The sequence below is a fragment of the Herpailurus yagouaroundi genome, unplaced genomic scaffold (genome assembly GCF_014898765.1).
Source record: "Herpailurus yagouaroundi ecotype Mexico unplaced genomic scaffold, PumYag 163, whole genome shotgun sequence".
Classification (NCBI taxonomy): Eukaryota; Metazoa; Chordata; class Mammalia; order Carnivora; family Felidae; genus Herpailurus; species Herpailurus yagouaroundi.
The window spans coordinates 53,088,331-53,113,014 of NW_024412404.1; the positions used below are offsets into that span (position 1 = coordinate 53,088,331).

At 38.9% G+C, this 24,684-nt stretch overlaps 1 protein-coding gene across 2 annotated transcripts in view; it reads left to right on the plus strand.

Annotated features, from left to right (window-relative positions):
• ATRNL1 (attractin like 1) overlaps positions 1–24,684 on the plus strand; it is a 788,891-nt gene that overhangs the window by 755,302 nt on the left and 8,905 nt on the right. The window lies entirely within an intron of this gene.

Genomic DNA, 24,684 nt, shown 5'->3' on the forward strand with positions numbered 1-24,684 from the left:
TTAAGAGATAACTGGATTTTTAAAAATTAACACATGAGTATTTCTATCGTAGAGGTGTAATGGGGTTTAGGGGTCAGGAACTACTTCAGCCTTAGCTGATAAAACAATAATAAACAATATAACCATCAGGGATCAAATTATGTAATGCCGGCTTCAGGTACTCAAGAAGTTCAGGAGAGATGTAGAAGTAAGTAAGTAAATAAATAAGAAGTTCAGGAGAGAAATTTTAGTGAAGTTGATGGTAAACCAGAAGAGCTTGGTCTTAGGCTGGGTCTTGAGGGATAGATGAACTGAATTTGGATAGGCAGAGGAAACATGTTCCTTACGGGTTTTATATCTCTGATCTGCAGTAGGAATCTGCAAATTCCTTCACGGTTTGAGTGTATGATATGTTTCCTGATAATTAGCAAACATAGGAACCTGTCAGTGAGTGGCTACAATGCCCCTTCCTCAGCAGAACTTCATAGAGGTGACTCCCTGGGAAGAGGAAATATTCCCACCCTTCCAGTTGGCATTCAACATTGCCCTGAGTTTTTGCATGCAGATCTTCGAAAGATAAGGGGTCAACAGATTGCATTTATGCAAATGAGATGTTCAGATTCTCCTTGGGAACACAAGTAAATAGTAAACAAGAGAACCCGAAAGTTAGCTAAATTGGAAAGCTGGCTGAAATGCTAAATAGAACATACTTGATAAGAAATGATGGGTTCACTCAGCCTGGAGGAAGTGCGGCAGAATGGAGAATGTTCTGATACAGCTCTACTCATTATGAGCTCAGCTCAAAGTGCTCCAGTGATAGGTACAGAAGGCATACTGAAACCTTTCCACATGTCTAATGATTGTCTGCTAAGTCTGTCATCGAAAAGTGCAAACACTTAAAGATCCAGTGAATTTTGTCTATTTTCCTTCAGACAAAATGGTGATGCAGGTATTGGAGTTCTGGGCTATAGATGAGAGATAGAGATACAGAGACAGAAACGATGTACAAATGAAACTTACAGTTGCCCTAAGAGTCTGTTCACCTGCCCGTGTCCCTCAGTATGCCGTTCTCATTCAGTGCCAGCCTATCCTTCCTAAGTCACCTCAAACCTAGACCCACTGACCGCCATTCTCACACTGTTTCCTGTCACTCCCGTGCCCAGCTTAGATTGGATTCCCAGGAATTCTGTTAGTTTCTAGGTTTTTTGTATTATAAGCAGGGACAGCTTGTCCCTTGCTTTGATGACCATGGTGGTTTTAAAGTATGTTCACAAACTTTCTGACACTCTTCCCTTCAAAAGGCGGAGCCTAAATCTCCTACCCCTGGGCATGGTCTGGACTCAGTGACTCCCTTCTAACAAACAGAATAATAACAGAAGTGACAGGGTGCAACTTCCGATACTGGTATAAAAGACACATCAGCTTTTCCTCATTCTTTCCCTTGGATCACTTGCTGTGAGAAAAGCCAGCTGCCAGTCATGAGGACACTCGCCATAGAGAGGCCCGTGTGGTGAGAAATAGAGGCCTCTGGTCAGCAGCCAAGAAGGAACTGGGGCCTCCTGCTGATAGCCACGTGCGTGAGTTTTGAGTGGGTCCACAATTCCCAGTCAGGCCTTCAGGTGATTGTCGCTGTGGCCAACGTCATAGGTGCAACCACAGGAGATGCTTTGAGCTCATCCAAGCTACTCCCAACTTTTGATTCACAGAAACTGTGAGATGAATAAATGCTTGCTATTTTAAACATCTAATTTTGGGGGTAATTTGTTATATTATTGATACCTAATACAATGACTAAACAGAGTAATGTACTAGCCTGACATAAAAAAAGTCTTACAAAGAATTAGGTGAGAACTCCACATTTTTTGACAGGCCTTGAAAAGGGAGAATCAGCTTTGGTCCACCACAAGTGTTTTCCATGTCTGAGCCAAAGGTGCTCTTAACAACAGTGATTCTGGTGGGGGCAATACTATCCTGTAAACTTTTTTTTCAGAAATCGGCAGAACCTTCTGGGTTTTCATAATGATTGGGGCCGCTTTAAAGGAGCTAGCAGTGGCTTTAGATGCCCTGTGAAGCATGGGACAGTATCACACAGTGAAGAATCATCCTATCCCCTTTACCACCATAGAGTGCCTTGCTGGTCATTTATGAAAAAAAGCTGCTTTCTGAACTTAGAACTTGTTTCACACTGAACTCATTTTTAATGCTTTTAATATATACTGAGTTTCCCAGAAATAGAACTACTGTGTAAGTTGATAGATTATACTTTTTTCTTTAGAAGCTTTCTAGAGTGTTCAAAACCACCTCATGGCGACAGTGATCTTCATACATTAAGTCACCAGTAAGACACTTACATTAGTCTACATTTATACCTGAAGAATGCTTGGTGATTCTACAAATAGGTAACAGTATCTGACTGCTCATAACATAGCCATATGCGAGCCTCACACGTGGAGAACCACTGTTCTCGATCGTTACAGACATATTAAGAGACAGTGTGGCCGAGGAGGGTGACAGACCTGGATTCATTCTGATTCTACCATTTGCTGTGAGTTAGTAGCCTCTTAGTCTTTTCAAGATTGTTTTCCCATCTGTATAATAAGGTAATAACAACTGTGTTGAAGATTTCTGGAAGGGTGAGAGTTAATGTTTTAGAATGTTCTGGATAGTACCTGGCCCATTGTGGTTGTGTGATAATGACACATGTCATGGTAAGTGATAGTGCATGTTTTGATCCATTCGATAAAGGCAAATCAGTGTGTTTCTTCCTCTCAGGTCTGCGAGATAGGATGCCAGCTTGATTCTGAAACCTAACAATAGTCCTGATTTAAAATAACAGAGAAACCAATGAGATACAAGGTACCGTTTAGCCTAAGAGTAGAGACAAAGCTTCAGTCAGTTCTGAACCTGGAAGTAGTATGTTAAAATTATTAGGAAGCTTAGGGATCTCCAGATTTTTCAGTATGGAATAGCATTTTCAGTTACACCTGTGATGCGGAGAGTAACTGTCCTTCATGCCACAACAGGTTATAAAAAGCTACAATGACGGGGCGCCTGGGTGGCGCAGTCGGTTAGGCGTCCGACTTCAGCCAGGTCACGATCTCGCGGTCCGGGAGTTCGAGCCCCGCGTCACGCTCTGGGCTGATGGCTCAGAGCCTGGAGCCTGTTTCCGATTCTGTGTCTCCCTCTCTCTCTGCCCCTCCCCCGTTCATGCTCTGTCTCTCTCTGTCCCAAAAATAAATAAACGTTGAAAAAAAAAAAAAAAAAGCTACAATGAAAGACCCTGAATCTGGGATTTGCACTTTCTTTTTTTATATATATTAAGTATAATTTATTTTCCAATTGGTTTCCATACAACACCCAGTGCTCATCCCAACAGGTACCCTCCTCAATGCTCATCACCCACTTTCCCCTCTCCCCCACCCCCCGTCAACCTTCAGCTTGTTCTCAGTATTTAAGAGTCTGTTATGGTAGGCCTCCTTCACTCTCTATAATTTTCCCCCTTTCCGCTCCCCCATGGTCTTCTGTTAAGTTTCTCAGGATCCACATAAGTGTGAAAACATGTGGTATCTGTCTTTCTCTGACTGACTTATTTCACTTAGCATAATACCTTCCAGCTCCATCCACGTTGCTGCAAATGGCCAGATTTCATTCTTTCTCATTGCCATGTAGTATTCCATTGTGTATATAAACCCCAATTTCTTTATCCATTCATCAGTTGGTGGACATTTAGGCTTTTACCATCATTTGGCTATTGTTGAAAGTGCTGCTATAAACATTGGGGTACATGTGCCCCTTGGGGTTTGCACTTTCTTGCCAAGGCATCATGGACTCTGCCGTCCACCTCCCTCTTCTCCATGCAGAGACAACTACCGGGTTGCAGTTGTTGAGAGTCGGTGTGTTTGGGTGCATGCTGTCTTCTGATCTCTCCTCTGTGCCCGTTAGCGGGTAGAGCCTCGTTCTGACTCTAGCACACTTGTGGAAGTGGGCCAAAACGTGTTCTGCCCCCACCTCAGTCAGTGCTGCTGCCCATGGAACTCAAGCCAGCAAAAGCTGAAGTTATCCCAAGCACCTCCAAAGAAATGGGAAGAACCAGACTGTGAGCAAGAGGGGGTAATATTAAGACTGTAATTCTGAGGCACCCAGCTATCCCCTGCTGGGGAGTCATCTATTTGCTTACCTGCCTTACAGACACCCAGAGTCTGAGAGGAACACAAGAACCCAGCTAGCCAGGTCTGGCAGGAGATTCATTTGGTAGAGAGGCCCAAGAGGAACCCTTAAAAGGGGACAGAGCAGCCCCAAAGTGCATGGAATGGATTTAAACCATCCTTTAAAGTGATCTCGCATTATTAACCAAAATCTGGATTAATTTTAATTATGCTCTTTTTAAAATATGAAATTTATTGTCAAATTGGTTTCCATGCAACACCCGGTGCTCATCCCAACAGGTGCCCTCCTCAGTGCCCATCACCCACCCTCCCCTCCCTCCCATTCCCCATCAACCCTCAGTTTGTTCTTAGTATTTAAGAGTCTCTTATGGTTTGTCTCCCTCCCTCTCTAACTTTTTTTTCCTCCTCCCCTCCCCCATGGTCTTCTGTTAAGTTTCTCAGGATCCACATAAGAGTGAAAACATATGGTATCTGTCTTTCTCTGTATGACTTATTTCACTTAGCATAACACTCTCCAGTTCCATCCACGTTGTTACAAAAGGCCATATTTCATTCTATCTCATTGCCAAGTAGTATTCCATTGTGTATATAAACCACAATTTCTTTATACATTCATCAATTGATGGACATTTAGGCTCTTTCCATCATTTGGCTATTGTTGAAAGTGCTGCTATAAACATTGGGGTACAAGTGCCCCTATGTATCAACACTTCTGTATCCCTTGGGTAAATTCCTAGCAGTGCTATTGCTGGGTCATAGGGTAGATCTGATCCTGTCAATTGATGCAGAAAAAGCATTTGACAAAATTCAGCATTCTTTCTTAATAAAAACCCTCGAGAAAGTTGGGATAGAAGGAACATACTTAAACATCATAAAAACCATTTACGAAAAGCCCACAGCTAATATCATCCTCAACGGGGAAAAACTGAGAGCTTTCCCCCTGAGATCAGGAACATGACAGGGATGTTCACTCTCACCGCTGTTATTTAACATAGTGTTGGAAGTTCTAGCATCAGCAGTCAGAAAACAAAAGGAAATCAAAGGCATCAAAATTGGCAAAGATGAAGTCAAACTTTCACTTTTTGCAGATGACATGATATTATACATGGAAAACCCGATAGACTCCACCAAAAGTCTGCCAGAACTGATACATGAATTCAGCAAAGTCACAGGATACAAAATTAATGTACAGAAATCAGTTGCATTCTTATACACTAATAATGAAGCAACGGAAAGACAAATAAACTGATCCCATTCACAACTGCACCAAGAATCATAAAATACCTAGGAATAAATCCAACTAAAGATGTAAAAGATCTGTATGCTGAAAACTATGGAAAGTTTATGAAGGAAATTGAAGAAGATATAAAGAAATGGGAAAACATTCCATGCTCATGGATTGGAAGAATAAATAGTGTTAAAATGTCAATACTACCCAAAGCTATCTACATATTTAATGCAATCCCAATCAAAATTGCACCAGCATTCTTCTCAAAGCTAGAACAAGCAATCCTAAAATTCGTATGGAACCACAAAAGACGCCGAATAGCCAAAGTAATATTGAAGAAGAAGACCAAAGCGGGAGGCATCACAATCCCAGACTTCAGCCTCTACTACAAAGCTGTAATCATCAAGACAACATGGTATGGGCACAAAAACAAACACATAGACCAGCGGAATAGAATAGAGACTCCAGAATTGGACCCACAAAAGTATGGCCAACTAATCTTTGACCAAGCAGGAAAGAATACCCAATGGAAAAAAAAAAACAAAAAAAAAAACAGTCTCTTTAACAAGTGGTGCTGGGAGAACTGGACAGCAATATGCAGAAGAATGAAACTAGACCACTTTCTTACACCATTCACAAAAATAAACTCAAAATGGATAAAGGACCTGAATGTGAGACAGGAAACCATCAAAACCCTAGAGGAAAAAGCAGGAAAAAAACCTCTCTGACCTCAGCTGCAGTAATTTCTTACTTGACACATCTCCAAAGGCAAGGGAATTAAAAGCAAAAATGAACTATTGGGACCTCATCAAGATAAAAAGCTTCTGCACAGCAAAGGAAACAATCAACAAAACTAAAAGGCAACAGAATGGGAAAAGATATTTGCAAATGACATATCAGACAAAGGGCTAGTATCCAAAATCTATAAAAACTCACCAAACTCCACACCCGAAAAACAAATAATCCAGTGAAGAAATGGGCAGAAGACATGAAAGACACTTCTCTAAAGAAGACATCCAGATGGCCAATAAGCACATGAAAAGATGCTCAACGTCACTCCTCATCAGGGAAATACAAATCAAAACCACACTGAGATACCACCTCATGCCAGTCAGAGTGGCTAAAATGAACAAGTCAGGAGACTATAGATGCTGGCGAGGATGTGGAGAAACGGGAACCCTCTTGCACTGTTGGTGGGAATGCAAACTGGTGCAGCCGCTCTGGAAAACAGTGTGGAGGTTCCTCAAAAAATCATTATGCTTTTTAAAAAATCACCTTTGTAACCTTAGAAGAAAGCATTAATAAAAGAGAGAAGTCTTTTAGTCAGTATCATAAAAACAAGTCATATAGACTCAATATTTTATAGAATATGTCACTAAAATTGCAACCGAAAAAAAGTTCTAAGAGAAAAAATGAGTATGATAAGAGTTATCAAAATATCAGTACTTCTTTCTATAAATGATGTATATACAGGGGATATTTAAAGATAAATTGCCTGTGAACGAAAACGAGAAGAATAGCACAATCACAGAAATGGTTATTGAAACTATCTGAAATTCCCTGTGTTCCACACTATCACATAATGGTATGGCTGTCGAAGTTGCTCACACAATAAGATAGCTTTAGAGAAATTTTAGCAGACATCTTTGTGGTTTCACAAAAGGAGGTCCCCGAAAACTTAGAAGATGGTTTAGATAATGCAATTATTTAATCACGAATGTCAACTACCAGCCATCACACCACCTGCTTTTTAAAGTAATGGAAGCCAGGAATGAGAGGCGTTATTTTAAAAAGCAGAGAGGGGCGCCTGGGTGGCGCAGTCGGTTAAGCGTCCGACTTCAGCCAGGTCACGATCTCGCGGTCCGGGAGTTCGAGCCCCGCGTCGGGCTCTGGGCTGATGGCTCAGAGCCTGGAGCCTGTTTCCGATTCTGTGTCTCCCTCTCTCTCTGCCCCTCCCCCGTTCATGCTCTGTCTCTCTCTGTCCCAAAAATAAATAAAAAAAAAGAAACGTTGAAAAAAAAAAATAAAATAAAAAGCAGAGAAAGAGCAAACGACAAAAAGAAGAGAAAAAATGATGACACACAGCCGAAAGGAGATGTGTGTGTATCATAACTGTGCGGTATTTTTTTCTCAAAAGTTTATCTGCAAACTAATATGTATTAAAAGATAAAAAAGAAAACTTTAGAAACTAGCAACCTTTTCTTTTTAAAGGATGAGGTAAGAGACTCCAATGACAACACGTATTAAGTTAAGGATCTTTAGTTCTTTCACGCCTCCCCCCAGGTTTCCAGGTTTCCCTGAATTGCAGTTTGAGAAGACAACCCTCATTTACCTCCTAGCCGACGCTGTCCCTTATGGTTAAAAAGCCCCAAGTGACAAGTGCCACCTACGTGTACCGAGTAGCGATACCAGAAGAAAGAGAACATGAATAATCCTCATGCAGTGTCTGATTTCCTAAGTGGTGTCAGTATAATATATTGGCAAATCCCCTCATTTTGAAATGGAATTATCCTAAATGTAATAACCTTTCTGTAACTCTGTATTTTCACGTATTGTAAAATAAAAACAGGTTAAATGAATATTGTCAAAATTCAGGGTTAACCAAACCTTTTTGTGTTTCAAACTTCTGAATGAAAAGTATTTCTTAAACACTAGACGGCTTCCCTACCCCAGTGATTTTGACTCACCTAGAGTAGAGGGGTGCAGATTTGCTTAACTGACTGAGCTACATCCAGACTCACTACACAGGGCTGTAGGTCAAGTTGGTGCTGGACGAGAGCCTGAAACTTCTCCGAACCCAGTCTCACGAGCTCGCCAATGTGTTGGCACTAAGATTTACTTGAAATGGAAAAAGTCTGTGGATATACATAAGCAGTTTAGCATTGCCTGTCTTTGGGAAAATATTTTTATTTTAATCCTTAATTTTTAGAGAAACACCATAATGTGTCAACTGGGATTTATATGTTTTACTAAATAAACCAAAATCCGGAGTGGTTTGTCTGTCTGTAACCATTTAGCTAAAATTTCACGTCATCAAAATTTTCTGAAGGTAAATAGCCCATCGAAATTAAGTATACTTTAAGATAAAATAACATGACCCCTTTACATATATAAATAAGTAACCTAGATAATATTCTTTCTTAATAGTCTGTAAAGATTATCTCTAGCAAAAAATATTCTTCTCCATACTGGCATATGTGGTAGTATAAGAACAGATTTTATTTATTTATTTTTTTGGATGTTTAAAAGTATGCTTTTGATATAATGTTATTTATTTTTTCTTTTTTTTCAATATATGAAGAACAGATTTTAAAATTCAAGAATTAATAAGAAAATAAGAAGTAAGGCAGTCTCTTTCATGTGAAGAATAAGATCTAGAAAAAAAAGTTGTAAGTTAAGAGAAGAAGAAATTAGATTTACTTCTACAGACACAAAGACTCAACAGAGTAAAACTAATTTAGAGATTTTAGCACAAGGAATACAAGCCGTGTGTAATAAGTGGACACGTGGGTTATTTTCTTCCTATCTTTAAGATAATCTGTGTTTCTTTACCCCGCAGTAAAGGGAGAATGTGAATAATTTCCATAATTCAATGCAACATGTGAATTACAAAGAGCTATTCAGTATTTTGTTAAGATCATTCTGTAGGCACTTGGTGTCTTTTTTTTGTTCAGAGCCTTTACTTAAGGATTGAAATCCTTCTAATGATGGTGAAGTGGTCCCATGATTTAAATTATTTAAATTATTATATGCACATCTTCATGCAACCCAGCAATTAATGTATCTGTATAATACAGATATAGATATAGATATAGATATAGATATATCCACATGTATAAAACGTATGTAGTAGATCAAAAATTAGAATTACATTTCATTCAAAGTGATTAATGGGGTTTCAACATTCGCTAAGAATATTGTGATTGCTGTTGACTTCAGTAACTTCTTTTGTATTTTCTTAATAATACCAAAATTTAAATTAAAAAGCAATAGAAGGCAACATAGAAATACCTTATTGTGGTCTAAATAGGGAAGCCTCTTGCAAGCAGCACATAAACACAGGAGTCATAGGGGCGCCTGGGTGGCTCAGTCAGTTGAGCATACAAGTTTTGATTTCAGCTCAAGTCATGATCTCAAGGTTTGTGAGATTGAGCACATGTTGGGCTCTGCACTGACAGAGCGGAGCCTGCTTGGGATTCTCTCTCTCCCCGTCTTTCTGCCCCTCCCCCCCCCAAGATAAACAAATAAACATTTGAAAACCATAGGAGTCATAAAGATGATCTATAACTTGAACTACATATGAAAGCAAGTTTGACGCTAGGAGAAAACATACAACCAAGTAAAAAGACAAATAGCCAAATTAGAGAAATATTTGCAATACAATATACTGCTGTTGAATGCTTCTTTATACAAACCTTTTCACAGTGATACAAACTTGTAAATGTATTTGACAGTATTTCATTGACTTGTCAAAAGAATCAGTGCACCATGTAGGTGTCAGGAATAGTTTCAGTGCTATTTTCATGCTATTGCTTAAAAATCTAAATTCTGTAATAAGTGTTTCGTGTTATGATTCAGCATCATCTCTGAGCTCAAACTACAGTCTCAAAACCACAGGGACAAGAAGTGGCATGGTTCTGGGGAAACTGAAGCCACAGTAAAGCAAAATTAGTCCTTGAATAACTCGAACTTTTTGGTGGTTTCCAATGGAAAAAATGAAAATAATCCCTCCTCACTACTCCGCCCCACGGATAGTTGGGGATACTGAATTGTTCTTTCCCCAGTTGTTAAACCAGGGAATTTCTAAGATTCCTTCCAGGTCTGAAATTCTCTGGTTCTATGACTATCCCTGTTTTATCATTACATCTCATTTTGCCGAAAGAAGGTTAAATCGGTAGTCTCTTATCTTACATCTATCTTTGTGAGAAAGAGTAAAGAAAACCGAATTCAGTTTCTTCATGATTAATGCATTTGTCAAATTCTTTCCAAGTAGCAAATTAATTTATTGTGTTTTTTCATGAATGCAAATTAAAGCTTCACCAACTATTGTGAAACTTAGCAGTCCTTTTTCATAAATTAAATCTAACTGATTTAATGTTAATGAAAGGGACTATATTCAAATACAAATTTTAATAACTTGGGTGGAAAGAAAATCTTAGACTTCATAAGATTTCCTTACATAAAATTCATGTAACTTGAACAGAAAGTCATTAAAAAGTAATTTTCTATATTGAAGCCTGTATTAATTACCTTGTATAAAACTCTGAAAAGTTCTTTAATAAATGTCTGGTCCTATGTGTCCTCCAGAAGGAGAATTGTATATTGATTAGTTAATTATCCCAAACCAAGGGCCCCAAATTCAGTTTCTGATGATCACTGTCTTACCTTTTTCCTTGTTTGAATTTCTCATCAAAAGCAGAAGTAAAAAAGTTTTGTGTGTGTTTTGTTTTGTTTTGTTTTTTGTTTTTAGAATAAGGGAGTATTTTGCTTCTGTTCATATGGATAATACAGAGTACCAGTATAAATTTAGTACAATATTTTGCAATTTGTTGGTTCTTTGGACTTAATCTATAACTTCATACAGATATGTTTGTGTTTGTGTGTGTGTGTGTGGAAAGCATCTGTACTGGTAGGATCAGATTTTAAGAATGATTTTAGAAATATGGCCTGTAAGCTTGATTCTGTCATAATTATAAACAATGTCTAAATTCACTTCAATAGGATTTTAAGAAGCAAAGGCATCACCAAACTTATTAAATCGTTGTGTTCTTCTTTAACATAACTATCCTGGGAACCCCATTTGGTAGAATACTTACCAGAATAACATGAGAGAATCAAAATCAGTATTTTCCTTTGCATTTATATCATAACTGCATTTGTGTTTGATTTTCACTCACTTCAACAAGGAGAAATTTCAACTTTTGAATTGACTAAATAAACTATAGGGCTAATTCATACTCACATTTTTAAAAAGGAAAATTTTGTAAAGGTTAATTTTGATTACATATATTTTGTTCCGGGATTTAGGAATTTTGTGTGAAATAGTAAAAGTACCTTTTTTTATATTAAAGTTTGCGACATTTACTAGATTCAAAAGGCAGTGTCAGATTAGACTTAATGTTCACTAATTCTAGGGCTAATCATTTACATTGAGAAAGGGAGATCTAAAACGTAAAACTTTGACACATTCTGTCTTATTTTTATGTCACACTGAAGTGATAAGAATCAATAAAACACTGAGATTGAAGCTGAAATACATCCAAAATCTTTCTGGCTCCTCATCTAGGAACCAGAGAAGTACAAGTAGGAAGGAGCCCATGCCTGAGTAGGTCAGACCATCAGTCGTTTTACCCAGCTTGCGCTAGCCGTCATGATTGGGTTTTACTTTAAGAGGAAATGAACTCATGGAGAAGCATCATCGGCTTCCTGTGATGAACACATGTAATATTTTCACCCACTTCTTAAGTATATCTTGGCTGCCTTCACATCTTTCAAAATGTCAGCAGTGATTAGACTACATTATGGGATAATTAATATGAACTTTTATCTCAAAGCTAATTTTGAGTAATATGAGAACAAAACGCATGTCAATATGTTAAAGATGGAAAGTTGAACAGACTGCTTTTGTATATAAAAATACATTTTTTCTCTTTTCAAATGTCAGTCTAATATAAATGTTTGAGGAAGGTTAAATAACCTGTAAAGGAGTATTTTGTGAAGTTTGTGGTATTTTCTAAAATCCTTTCATAGAATATGGGATAGAGCCTTTCGTATTAAAATATTGGTCATTTTCAGAAGTTAAGGAAATATCTCCTCATGTATCTGGATCCAGGGGATGTGACTGTGGTTAATTAACTATGTCCATTTCACACTTTCATACCAGTGCTCCATATTTTAAAATTATCTTCAAATGCAGGGCTCCTGGGTGGCTCAGTCAGTTGAGTGTCTGACTCTTGATTTCAGCTCCGGTCATGATCTCAGGATCATGGGATCAAGCCCTACTCACCCTTTGCACTGAGTATGCAGCCCATTTAAGGTTCTCTCTCTCTCAGGGTTCCTGAGTGGCTCAGTCAGTTTAGCATCCAATTTCGACTCAGGTCACGATCGCACGGCTTGTGAGTTCAAGCCCCGTCTTGGGCTCTCTGTTGTCAGCACAGAGCTTGCTTCAAATCCTCTGTCCCCTTCTCCCTTCTCTCTCTCTGCCTCTCTCCAGCTTGTTCTCTCCCTCTCTCTGTCTCTCTCTCTCTCAAAATAAATAAATAAGCTTTAAAAAACGAGATTCTCCCTCTCTCTCCCTCTGCCTCCTCCCTTACTCCCGTGCATGCTCTCTAAATAAATAAATAAATAAATAAATAAATAAATAACTTCGGGTGGCATCCTGTGCCATTTCTTTCTTCTAAACCAGCCTTTTCCCAAAGTAGTTAAAATAACTAAATAATCTACTTCATCCCAGATTAGTTCTTAGAACTACTCTGGAGCCCTGAATCTGGCCCTGTGCTGAGTCAGCTTGGGATTCTCTCTGTCCCTCTCTCTCTAGGCCCCTCCCCCACTTGTGTGTGCTCTCTTGCTCTCTCTCAAAATAAATAAATAAACATTTTTAAAAGATAGTCTTCTACAAAAAAATAATAAAAATTGTAAAAGTAGGGGGGATTTAATGTACTTAATCAGTTATAAATAAGTCATTTATAGTTGGCCTTTCAAAATCTCCTTTACATTGTTTATGGACAAGTCATGAATACCATTGTAAATGAAAATTATAACCTGCGTTCTCCAACTTTAATAAGTGGGGGTTCAGAGTAAGGAATATAAAACCAAATCTGATTATGCATGTGTGTGTGTGTGTGTGTGTGTGTGTGTGTGTGTGTATACTCTGCACGTGTGTGAATATCTTTAAAATTTTTATTATTAAAATATAGTTGGCATACAATGTTGTATTAGTTTCACGTGTACAACATAGTGATTTGATGATTCTAGATATTAGTGCTCACCACAATAGGTGTGGTTACCATTTGTCACCGTACAACATTGTTACAGTAATATTTATTACATTCTCTATGCTGTATTTTTCACCCTTGTGTCTTCCAGTTATTTTATAACTGGAAAATTGTGCCTCTTAATCCCCTTCATCTATTTTACCTCTCCCCACCATTCCCTCCCCCTCTGGAAACCACCGGTTTGTTCTCTGTCTTTATGAGTCTGTTTCTGGTATTGTTTGTTTGTTTGTTTGTTTTGTTTTTTTTTAGATTCCACACGAAGTGAAACCATATGGTATTTTTCTTTCTCTGTCTGACTTATTTCACTTAACATATTACCACTGTCTAGGTCCGTCCATGTTGTCACAAGTGGCAAGATCTCATTCTTTTTCTATGAGAAAAAGAATCTCATTCTAATTTTCCACTATATTCCAATAGTCCAATATATATATTCATATCATCTTTATCCATTCATTTATCAATGAATACTTACATTGTTTCCATATCTTGAGTTTTGTAAATACCACTGCAATAAACATAGGGGTGCATATATATTTTTAGATTAGTGTTTTACTTTCCTTTGGGTAAATAATCCCAGAATTGTGATTGCTGGAGCATATGATATTTCCATTTTTAATTTTTTGAGGAACCTCCATACTGTTTTCCATACTAGCTGCACCAACTTACATTCCTACCAATAGTGCACAAGGATCCCCTTTTCTCCACATCCTCAGCAACATTTGTTGTTTCTTGTCCTTTTGATATTAGCGCTCTGATTGGTGTGAGGTGATATCTCATTGTGGTTTTGATTTGCATTTCCCTGATGATGAGTGATATTGAGTGTCTTTTCATGTGTCTGTTGGCCATCTTCTTTGGAAAAATGCCTGTTCGTGTCCTTTGCCCATTTTTATTCAGATTATTTGTTTTTGTTGTTTTGTTTTGTTTTGTTTCGTTTGATTTTGTTTGTTTGGTTGGTTTTGTTTGTTTGGTGTTGAATTGTGTGAGTTCTTTATGTATTTTGGGTATTACCCCATATCAGATATAACATTTGCAAACATCTCTCATTCAGTAGGTTACCTTTTTGTTTTGTTGATGGTTTCCTTTGCTGGGCAAAACCTTTTCATTTTGGTGTAGTCCCAATATTTTTTTTTCTTTTGTTCCCCTTACCTGAGGAAACATAGCCATAAATATGTTACTAAGGCCAATGACCAAGAGATTACTGCCCATATTTTCTTTTAGGATTTTTATGGTTTCAAGTCTCAACATTTAGATGTCTAATCCATTTTTAGTTTATTTTTTTGTATGATGTAAGAAAGTGGTCCACTTTCATTTTTCGCATGTAGCTATCCAGTTTTCCCAGCACCGTTAATTAAAGAGACTTTCTTTTCCCATTGTATATTCTTGCCTCCTTTGTCATAGATTAATTGGCCATATATGCATGGGTTTATTTCTGGGCTCTCTATCCTGTTCCATTCATCTATGTGTCTTGAAATAGATATACTTTTTAAAACCTCATAGTACCCTACTTCTGCTATACTTTAATACTTTCTTAGATTTAATTCCCCTAAAATGTAAGTTTCTTTTCTTTATTAAAAATCTTTTTTTCCCTCTAATTATGGGAACTCATCAACCACTGGGCTGAAAGTCAGCGGCAGCTGGATGGTGAACTGGCCCCTTGCCCAGACCTCAGAGTAAGACTAATTTGAAAATCCTTTACAGAATGCAGCCCAGAGTCTGCTGCTCAGAAGATCCTGCTCTAATCAACCATTGATCATAAGAGATTTCCTTTATTGACCTGAAAGCAAGTTTCTTCATCTTCCTGCCAGCTAAAGCACTTACTGAAAGTAGGGAGATATAATCCAAAGTGAATATGCCTAATAAAGAAGGCAAAGCCTTCCATCTCTTCTCACAAATGACATTCCGATTCTGTTGCTAGTGGGCCTTCTTCAATGACATGTATGAGTAAGAATTTCTGTCTCCATCCATCTCTTAACCCATTTCACTACCACCCTGTGAAGAACCTGTGGTTAGCAGATATCCTTTCTACAAATACACTTGGCAAGTCATTTAGGAAACTGTAGTCAGGGATTGTGGAACAATATATGGGAATTCTCTCTGTGTCTGCAGATACCTTGGAATGAATGCAGGGAAATGTTTATCCCCCTGGATACATCATCAGAAAGTTCCAGATCATTCTCAAGTCAGCTCCCTCTATGATTTACCTGCCTGTAGAGTTTGAAAGGTTCCCACTAGTGCTGACTCTTTGTGACACTTCTCAATTTACAGTAGCTCAGAGGACACTTTGATTGTTTCCAAAGGCAAAGTGGGACAAAATGACACTTTTTTCACTCAGAAGGGTCAGCATTTATGGGACATGCTCAGTCAGATTCTCAAAATTGCTTCAGAGAATGAAGATTTCTTTTATACTAACTTCTGATAGATTAAAGGAGGTCATTTAAACAAACTACTTCCCCAAAGTCCCTGTTTTGAATTGCTGGAGAGAATGTGCACTATCTGGGGTCTTGGATCACTTGGCAAACACCAGAGGAGTGGTTTGGAGTCTGTTTTGGGAAGTACACTGTCCAACTACATTGCCTTTTCCTTCAGCAAAAGAGATTTATCAAGGATCAATTTGGCTGCGACACATCTGTTTTTGTTAAAATGCCTTTGGCCATTAAGTTATCTGTAATAACTTTTGGTAAGGTCTGAGCAATTTATAATAATATTAATGGAAAAATCATGATTCTATATAGCATTTTTTCTCTTCCGTTTTATCTAAATGGCTAGAAGTGGAGATTTGCATAATTTTATCTAGTTTTTTCCCTCCCATTTTTACAATGATCTGAGAGTTTTGTATAGAAGGCATTAAATTGATGCTGTGAACGTAGAGGAGTAGAAACATCACCTTGGACAATACTAAACTTCATATGTTTTTAGTTGATAGCTTGTCTTTTAATACTCATTGTGGTATATATGTGTTATGTGATATTTTAAATTTGAGTCTATCTACTGTACTCTCATGTATTCTTATATAAATGCTACGGAAAGCAGCGTGATTCACACCACCACCCAACACTCTTTAACCTTGATTGACAATTATAATCTAGTTTCTTATAAATAGGTATCTGAGCTCAAAAAAAAAAATAAAAAAAAAAGATTTGTGTTTTTGTGTTGACTCTGACTTTGCACGGATCTCCAGAGAGAGAGAGATCAGAACATGAAAGGTAAACTGATTTTTCCTTTTGGGAAGTGGTTCATTCAAGACCTGAAAGAAGCTTTGGATAGGACTTCCAGAGTTGATTTAAAAATACTCAGTGTCTCCAAAGACATTCAGGGAGAAAGGAATTGCTGATGCTTTGCTGCCAAGCAAGTGTGGTAGCTGTTTCAATTATTCATCAATACTGTACCCACAGCCACAGATATTAAAGCCCGTTTATAGACAGTGTTGACCAAGGTACTGAGCAAGATGCTCACTAGTGTGGCTCTCACTGTTTGGGCATAAGCACGTCAGGCCTTAAGGGGAGCAAGGTGACACCATGCGGGACACTCTCCCCTGGGTCACCTTCTCGGACAAGAGATTATTTATGGTTACACTGGTGCCGCGGTGGTCCCTCCCTGCCCTGCATTTTACCCATGCTCCACTCACTGTCTTCTTTGCGACTAAGCGTAAGGATTGGAGAAACCTAAAGAGGCCAGCCTATACTTCTGACTGCCTTTAAGGTAAAACAACACCGAGACTTCTGATCAGAATTCACTTCCTTAGCAGCACACAGCACCGCGAGACATCCTTTAATCCTCATTCAAGTCCTATTTATTGATTACCTATTTTAGACGACGCATTGGGACATAAGGATGCGTAAAAACATAGCTCTTATATTTAAGGTGCTCCCAGTCTTGGAGGTAGGCAGGGTTAAAATACAAAATTGTATTATAACATAAAGGGTTAAAAAACTAAATGTAAAAAGAAATCTGTTCGGTTGCCCAGAGATTTCTGGGCAGGTTAATCTCACCTGGTCTTGGACACTGCCCATTCTCCTGACCTCCCTGATATGAAACTTAGAGCCAGTTCCTTGATTAGTGTTATTGGCATCATAGAAGCCACACCCATTGGTCAGTACAAACCACACCTGCCAGTACGGGTGAGGTTCTCACTCTGGTGGAAGTGTGTCCACTCCCTCAAAGGTCCTTAACCAGCCAGAACAGATGCACGTTTCCGGCAAGGAAGTCCTTGGACCCATCCAGTCCCCTGACTTCACAGTGATGCTCGTGGTATCCTACTCTGCTGCCACTCAAGAACATGTACGACAGAGGGAACTCGCAGTGGTGTCTGGGTCCTTGCTGTTGGCCCACTCAAGAAAGGCAGCTGCAGTCATAAATTTGTAGAGCCTGAGTGACCTTAGGAACCACCTACTCCAACTTCCTTCCAAGAGAAACCTCCCAAGGGACATTCTGAATTTCAGATCAAGAAAGGCTTGGAAGCCACAAACTCAGCTGGCTTATCGTTGTCATGGAAGTTTTTGGCTATTTGTTGCAAACAGAAACAGCATCCACAGGTTATAAACTAGTCTCTGGCTAGTTTTCTTACAGAGTCTGTGGACAGTCTCTGTCCTGCCTTCCTCTTACCTCTCCGGATATACCGTCTTCTCGTGGGCTCCTCTCCTCCATTGCCAGTGCTCTCCTCTCGGTCCCCCCTCCTTCTTATCCCGTTCTTTCTACCAAGGGCAGACTTATCCACCCCGGTGGCAGGGATCTGCACCTCCCTCCCTGGGGAATAGTACTTGCAAATGGCATTGAGGCAGAGTGTCATGAGCTTTCCTACCCTCTTGTCTCCCATCTGCCACCTAGATGTCAATGCTCAAGGCAACCATGGAAACCCCTGACTGAAGATGGCAGAATCCCCATCAGCCTTGGTCCCTGAGTAACTACATAGAGCAGATGCTGCATTCACTACCTCCTCCTTCCCCCACATGTGTCCTGACACCTCAGGATTGGATTTTACATAGTGAGAAATGAACTATCGTGTTCACCTGCTGATATTTGAGGCTTTATTGTAACAGCTGTTACCTATACTAACAAAGTCTTAAGATGCCATCCATGTAAAAACCCTGGGTATCTCAGGGCTAGACTTTATTCCTGAGCTTCCCACCTGCATTTCTAGCTAGATATCTCCACTATGGTGTCCCACGGGTCATCCAATCTCAGTATGTCTAGAACTGAACAAATTAGCCACCACCTTCCTTGGATATACTGTTCCTCCTTCATATACCAGTGAGTAGAATTGGTATGCACTTGGCCACTCAAGTATGCACTGGCCACGCTCTCTCTCCAGCCAGAAAGCTGGGAGTTGTTCTAGATTCCTCCCTATTTTCATCTCCCATATTAGTCTCTCCTAAAACATCTGTCCTGTTCATTCTTTATCTCTCTCTCTACTGCCATTTTCCTGTCTGGTTTCAATAATCATAGCCTTGTCCCCAACTCCCATCCGTCTGTGCTACCGCGAGGGGTGTCTCTTTGAAGTAACGATCTGGCTATGCCTCTCCACGCCTTAAAATCATTTCAAGGCTTTTTATGTCTTGCAGATTAAACCTCTGTTTCCAAGTTTGGTACCTAGGGCTGTCTCACGGACCCCCTTATGCTTCCCACTCCCTTCTTTCTCACCAGTCTCCCTTTTGAACCTGCAGTACACTCGTAGCAAATGTCCTGAAGTTGCAAATGCCCTTGCTCTCCATGCTGGTGAAGTTCTAGTTCCCTCCAGCCAGAATACGCCACACTGCTCATGCCTGTGCTCTTCTTGTGAGTAGTTCTTTCTTGTCTTTCAAACCTCAGCTCAGAAACCACCTCCCCTGGGAATCTGTGATCTCCACCCCCCCCCCACCCCACCCCCAGGAAGTCTCCTCTTGACTTTTTTCCCCTCGTGCCTTGGGCCTATTTCATAGAATTTGTCTCGGTGTGATTATTAGCAAATGTGGGAGCTCTTGCATGGTTGCCGAGCTTGATGCTGTTTGATAATCACTCTTTGACAACCACCCTCAACCACACTAGCTGTAATATACCCTCAACACATGTTTATTGATTTAACCTGTGTTGTCGTCCACTCCTATCTACATAAATGGGTAAAACAATGCACATCATGTGCTGAGGGCAATGCCTGGCATAGAGTAAGCATTCAGTCAATGTTAACAGAATAGGGTTTTTTTTATTATTATTTTTATTACCATCAGCATTAATTAAAGCCTTTGACCTTAACTGATTTCATACCCCTAGCAATTTTTGAATTGGGTTTTTTTTCCCCCATTTGGTTCAAAATCATTACTCATTTATACTAAAGTAGAAATTTCCTTCTAATGGTATAAACTGAGTAGAATTCAAGTCAAAGAATTGGGAGGCTTGGTCTCAGGTCCCACTACTACCACTAACTGTGTGAGCCTGAACTAGTCACTTCATCGCTCTGTGCCTCATTTGGGCCATTGGGGAAGCATAGATAAAAAGAAGTTTCTGGGACATCTGGGTGGCTCAGTTGGCTAAGCATCCAACTCTTGATTTTGGCCCAGGGCATGATCTGGCTCTACACTGACAGTGCAGAACCTGCTTGGGATTCTCTCTCTTTCTCTTTCCCTCTGCCCCTCCTCGGTTCATGTACTTGCTCTCTCTCTCTCTCTCTCTCTCTCAAAATAAATAAACATTTTTTTAAACAAAGAGCTCTGGACACACTTCAGCAGAATAGTCTTGAGAAACAACCTAGATACTCAATGTAAAAGCATTTATTAACTCTAAAAAGTAGGGAGAAGTTCATTGTTAGTAGTATGTCCAATAATACAAGCAATATTAATGTAAACAATGCTTTCACTATTCAGTGTTGTCATTCCTCTATTTTGCCATTATCATTTTCAATTGTTATCATATTCTCTGATGAATGGGCCACACATATAAGTCATCTCTACATCTATGAGCAAATTCTCAATTTTATTTTCCAAGGTATCAGAATAATTCTGGTTTGAGGACTAAACATAGTACCACCTCACTGGCAATGTTGTTCTATACTGATGCTATCTGTGAGTCTTTGAGTCCACCTTTCCAACAAATTTTGTTCTTTATTTGGCATTCCACACAGTAAACATACTAGTTGTTGAATGAATGAATGAGTGAGTGAATGCTATTAATGGATAGAGGCAAAGCCTTTTTTTTTTTTTAAGATTTATTTATTTATTTATTTATTTATTTTGAAAGAGAGCAAACATGAATGAGGGAGGGGCAGAGAAAGAAGGAGAGAGAGCATCCCAAACCATGAAATCATGACCTGAGTCCAAATCAAGTCAAATGCCCAACCGGCTGAGCCACCCAGAAACCCCAACAAAGTCTTGGGTTCCCAGTGTTTTGTCAACTGCTTCCTAGTTGACTTCAAACTTCTCACTTGATGATGATGATGATGATGATGACGATTGACATTTTTGAGATCTTATGTGTCAAGCACTTTCCTAAGCCCTTCACATTTAATCTTTGCAATAACTCAGTCAAAAAAAAATACATGAGTTTGATCCCCTATAATGGAAGCTCCATGGAATATAGAATCTTTTATGTATTTTCTGTCTCATCAATTGCTAAATTCTTAGAGACTCAGAGCATTGCCTGGCATATAGTAGGCACTCAAGAAATTATAGTTGAATGAAATGATTTGCTCTTCACTTTCTTGATACTTGGGAGTTTTTGGACATTTGCAATTTGATTGTGATTTCTTACTAGTAGTAGTAGTAGCTGATTTACTATTGAAATTATTAACTATCTTTTTATAACACTTTATAAAGTATTTTCACATATAATCTCATTTAATTTAAAGCAAACAATGACATTTTACTACTAGAAACGCTAAAATTCAATGTCTCTCCCTAGTGGAAAATAAAATATTACCATTATTACAAAACTGCCATAGTTTGATTTTTCCAGTGATCAGTAAGCGCTTTAATTAATTTGAAGATGATTGGGGCTTAAAATTAAGAATTATCATATATCAGATTTTTTTTAATTGAAGGAAGAAATTGCTAGAAAATATTTCCCCAGTTGGCTTAGGATGAGGGAATTCTCAGTTGGAAAGTACTTAACATTACTTAACAATGTGGAAGGGTAGCTGCAAGGCTGATGCTTATAATGTTTGTGCCTCTAAAAAAAAAATCACAAAATATTTTAAATGAATTAATAAGATTTTTACTAGGTAATTAAAATTTGAACTGATAAGATCTAAAAGAAGCTTTACTTGTTGAGAAGCATGAGGATTTGCATTACACAATGACTTGAGACAATAACGTCCATGATTTACTCAGCATACTCTTACCAATCAGAAAACAGTCCATAAACAATTTAGGGAATGCTTGGCAATGTTATAGAAGGTGGCATCTGTGGTGTTAGCAGTAGGGTTACATTTCGTAAAACTTGTACCATGTGTCTTTAAGTGAAATTTTACAACATTATGATGTGCTAAAGGCCAAACAAAATCGTATAACCAGAATGTAGTTAACAATTTGTCTTTAAGTATTGGCATCTCTAGTTGCCATTGGTTTTTAGTAGGTGAAGGGAAACATTTCTTTAAACTCTTCAGACAAATATGACTAGTCCATTTGTCATTCCAATGTTTTCAGTACTTGAAGTGTTTCAATTTTGGTTCAACAGTGTAACCTTTGGAGTTTTGCCTAATAATGACTTCAGTTGCACTGGCCTTCCAACAGATCAATTAAAGTGGAAATGCATATTTTCTAATTATGCATCCAGCCCCACTTGCATCTTGGCAAGGGTGGCCACGCCGAATGTTAAATGAAGTCTGCACAATAGCTAGCGTCAATGCAACATCAAAGTTTCCCAAAGTCACTTTCTTAATCATGTGAAGGATAGCCAAGACTCTGATCAGTAGCATGTAGCTGTATACAATCAGAGGGAAAACATTTAAACATCCCAGCATGGTATTTCCATTTAAATCTGATTACAGTGAAATAAAACTGTAGCCATTAAAGGTTTAGAAGAACTACAAATACAAGCCGTAAAAGAAGACAGATAGTAAATGAGGTAGTAAAACATTTCAGCAGGGCAAACAGTTTACAGCACTCATTTAGGTCATCCCGAAGCAGACTGTGCAATTCACTGCAGACCTTGCACCATTCCCTGAGCTCCACTTAAACCTGCAATTAACCTTTCACGCCTAATGAAGCTGTTTTCCTGGAAAATTAAAATATATAGTGGTGCCTGCTTTTACACAGACTTGGGAGGAGAACATTTCAAAATGAATGACTTTTCTGAGGCTTTGTTCAAATGTAAAATGGAAGTGCTATGTTTGTGTATAAAGTGAGAATGTTCTTTCCAAGGCAATTTCACTTGATGTGCAGTAGTTTATTACTGTACTTATTAATTGTTCTGCATAATTGTAAAAAAACACACATCAGTAATTTTATGATTAGATTGTTACTGCTGGAGTCTACTAATACCATTTCCCTTCCATTAGGAAAAACTAGAGTTTTACTAAAGACAACTCGATTCCTGCCTGATGTTTCTCCTTGGTGGTTTTCATTGCAAATTTAGTGGTTTGAACAGATATATTTACCATTTAAATATTTAGCTGTTAGTCATTTGTATTGCTTTCTTTGTAGGGCATGTCTGCACGTGTTTATTGAGAGCCTTAATTCTTAATTATAGAAAAAAAAAAGTCGTTGTTATTGTTTTTCTCTGAGAGTCCGAGGAAAGGTCTGATTTGGGTGTATCTTCTGCTTATTTACCAAATATCTGTGGTAGCTCTTGGCATCCAAATCAGTAACTACTAACTTGTGCCCCTGTTCTGAGGGAAATCTACATGGCCCCAAAGGAGTCTGCCTCCTTCATAGCTTGCCCTGCCCTGTCATCCAGAGCAGCCACGGGTGATGTTCCACGTTAGCAGGAGCTAGTTTGAAAAACCACAAGGCCATAGCAAACGGGACAGGAAACAGAAGATGGTACCTTCTTTCTTATGAGGTTTATAATTCATATTTAAATAATCTAAATGTCATAGTGTCTGGTGTTTAAGAACTCAAAGTGCAAAAAGGTAAAGTTTATAATAAATATTTAAACCCCAGCATTTTTATTGAGTCTATGGGCATATTTTGATGTAAATTCTGCTAGCCTGCAGTGTCTGTGCATCATCTTGACATGGTAAATGAAATTCCTTTAGACCACCAGTCTAAAATAATGAATTGTTCCCCCCAGTTAATTGTATTGCTTTGATAACAAGGAACTGTGCTAGGTCTAGAGAACACAGTAAGTGGATTTCATCAGATGATTTGTGTGACGTTTTGAAAAATGATCTTCTGGAGTGACCTGATTTTAATGGAACGCAAACCGCAGGCAGCCTGTGCCACTGCATCGCATCCCACTGCAGGAAGGGCTTCCTCCTATGGCACCGGGAGCGAGAGGGCATCACCAGAAAACCTCTCCCTGGGTGGGGGGAAAAATTCCCAGGGGAATCTAAATGGGAGAAAGTGTTTGCCTCGAAGGGCAACATGGATAACTTATTTTTAAGTTGTTGTTGTTTTATTAATGCTTGTTAAAAAAAAAAAATCCAGGAAAGATCTCAAGCTACCTTTTTGTCTCTTCATCACCAGCGTGAAAACAAGCCAAGACCAACCAAATAGCAAGTGAGGCTATTTACTCAGAACTCGCTACAGGAAGGGAGTCAGTCATCCACCATTGCTTGCTTGCATTTTGGCAGACCCTTAAAAATAGGCAAATGGGAACCTTTTATAGTGGAAAAAAGAGAAGGCTTCAAGTGCGCCCTGATGGGAAGCAATGGGCACCGGAAAGCCGGAGGCAGGTTAACTGGAAACGGATGTGCTATGTGATTGGTTAGAGGTGCATAGTTGCCTTTTTCTGATTGGTCCTTATTTGGAAGCAGGGACAAAAATTAGGGAAGTTGTCAGTTATTAATCAAGTTGGGTAGGTGGGGCCCGTTGTTATAGGGTAATTGTTTGACTTCCTAGATTGTTACTAGACATAGGGGTCTGACTTGCCATCACATGGCGGGCTGGCTTCCTAGCCCGGTTGTTGCAGATAAGGGTGTGCTTGCATGAGCAGGTTGCTGCAGTTTGAGGGCCAGAGTTCTGTTTTTATCTTACGTCTGGCCATTGTCTGTTTATATGTTCAGTCTCTCACCAGCACGTACATGTTACATGCGGGGAGGAGTCATATTGTTTTTGTTGTTTTTTTTAAAGAGCTACTGAAAACTTTTTTTTTTTTTTGTAATCAATTAAGACGCCCTACAGGTGCGCCTGGGTGGCTCAGACAGTTAAGTGTCGGACTTCTCAGGTCATGATCCCACGGTCCGTGGGTT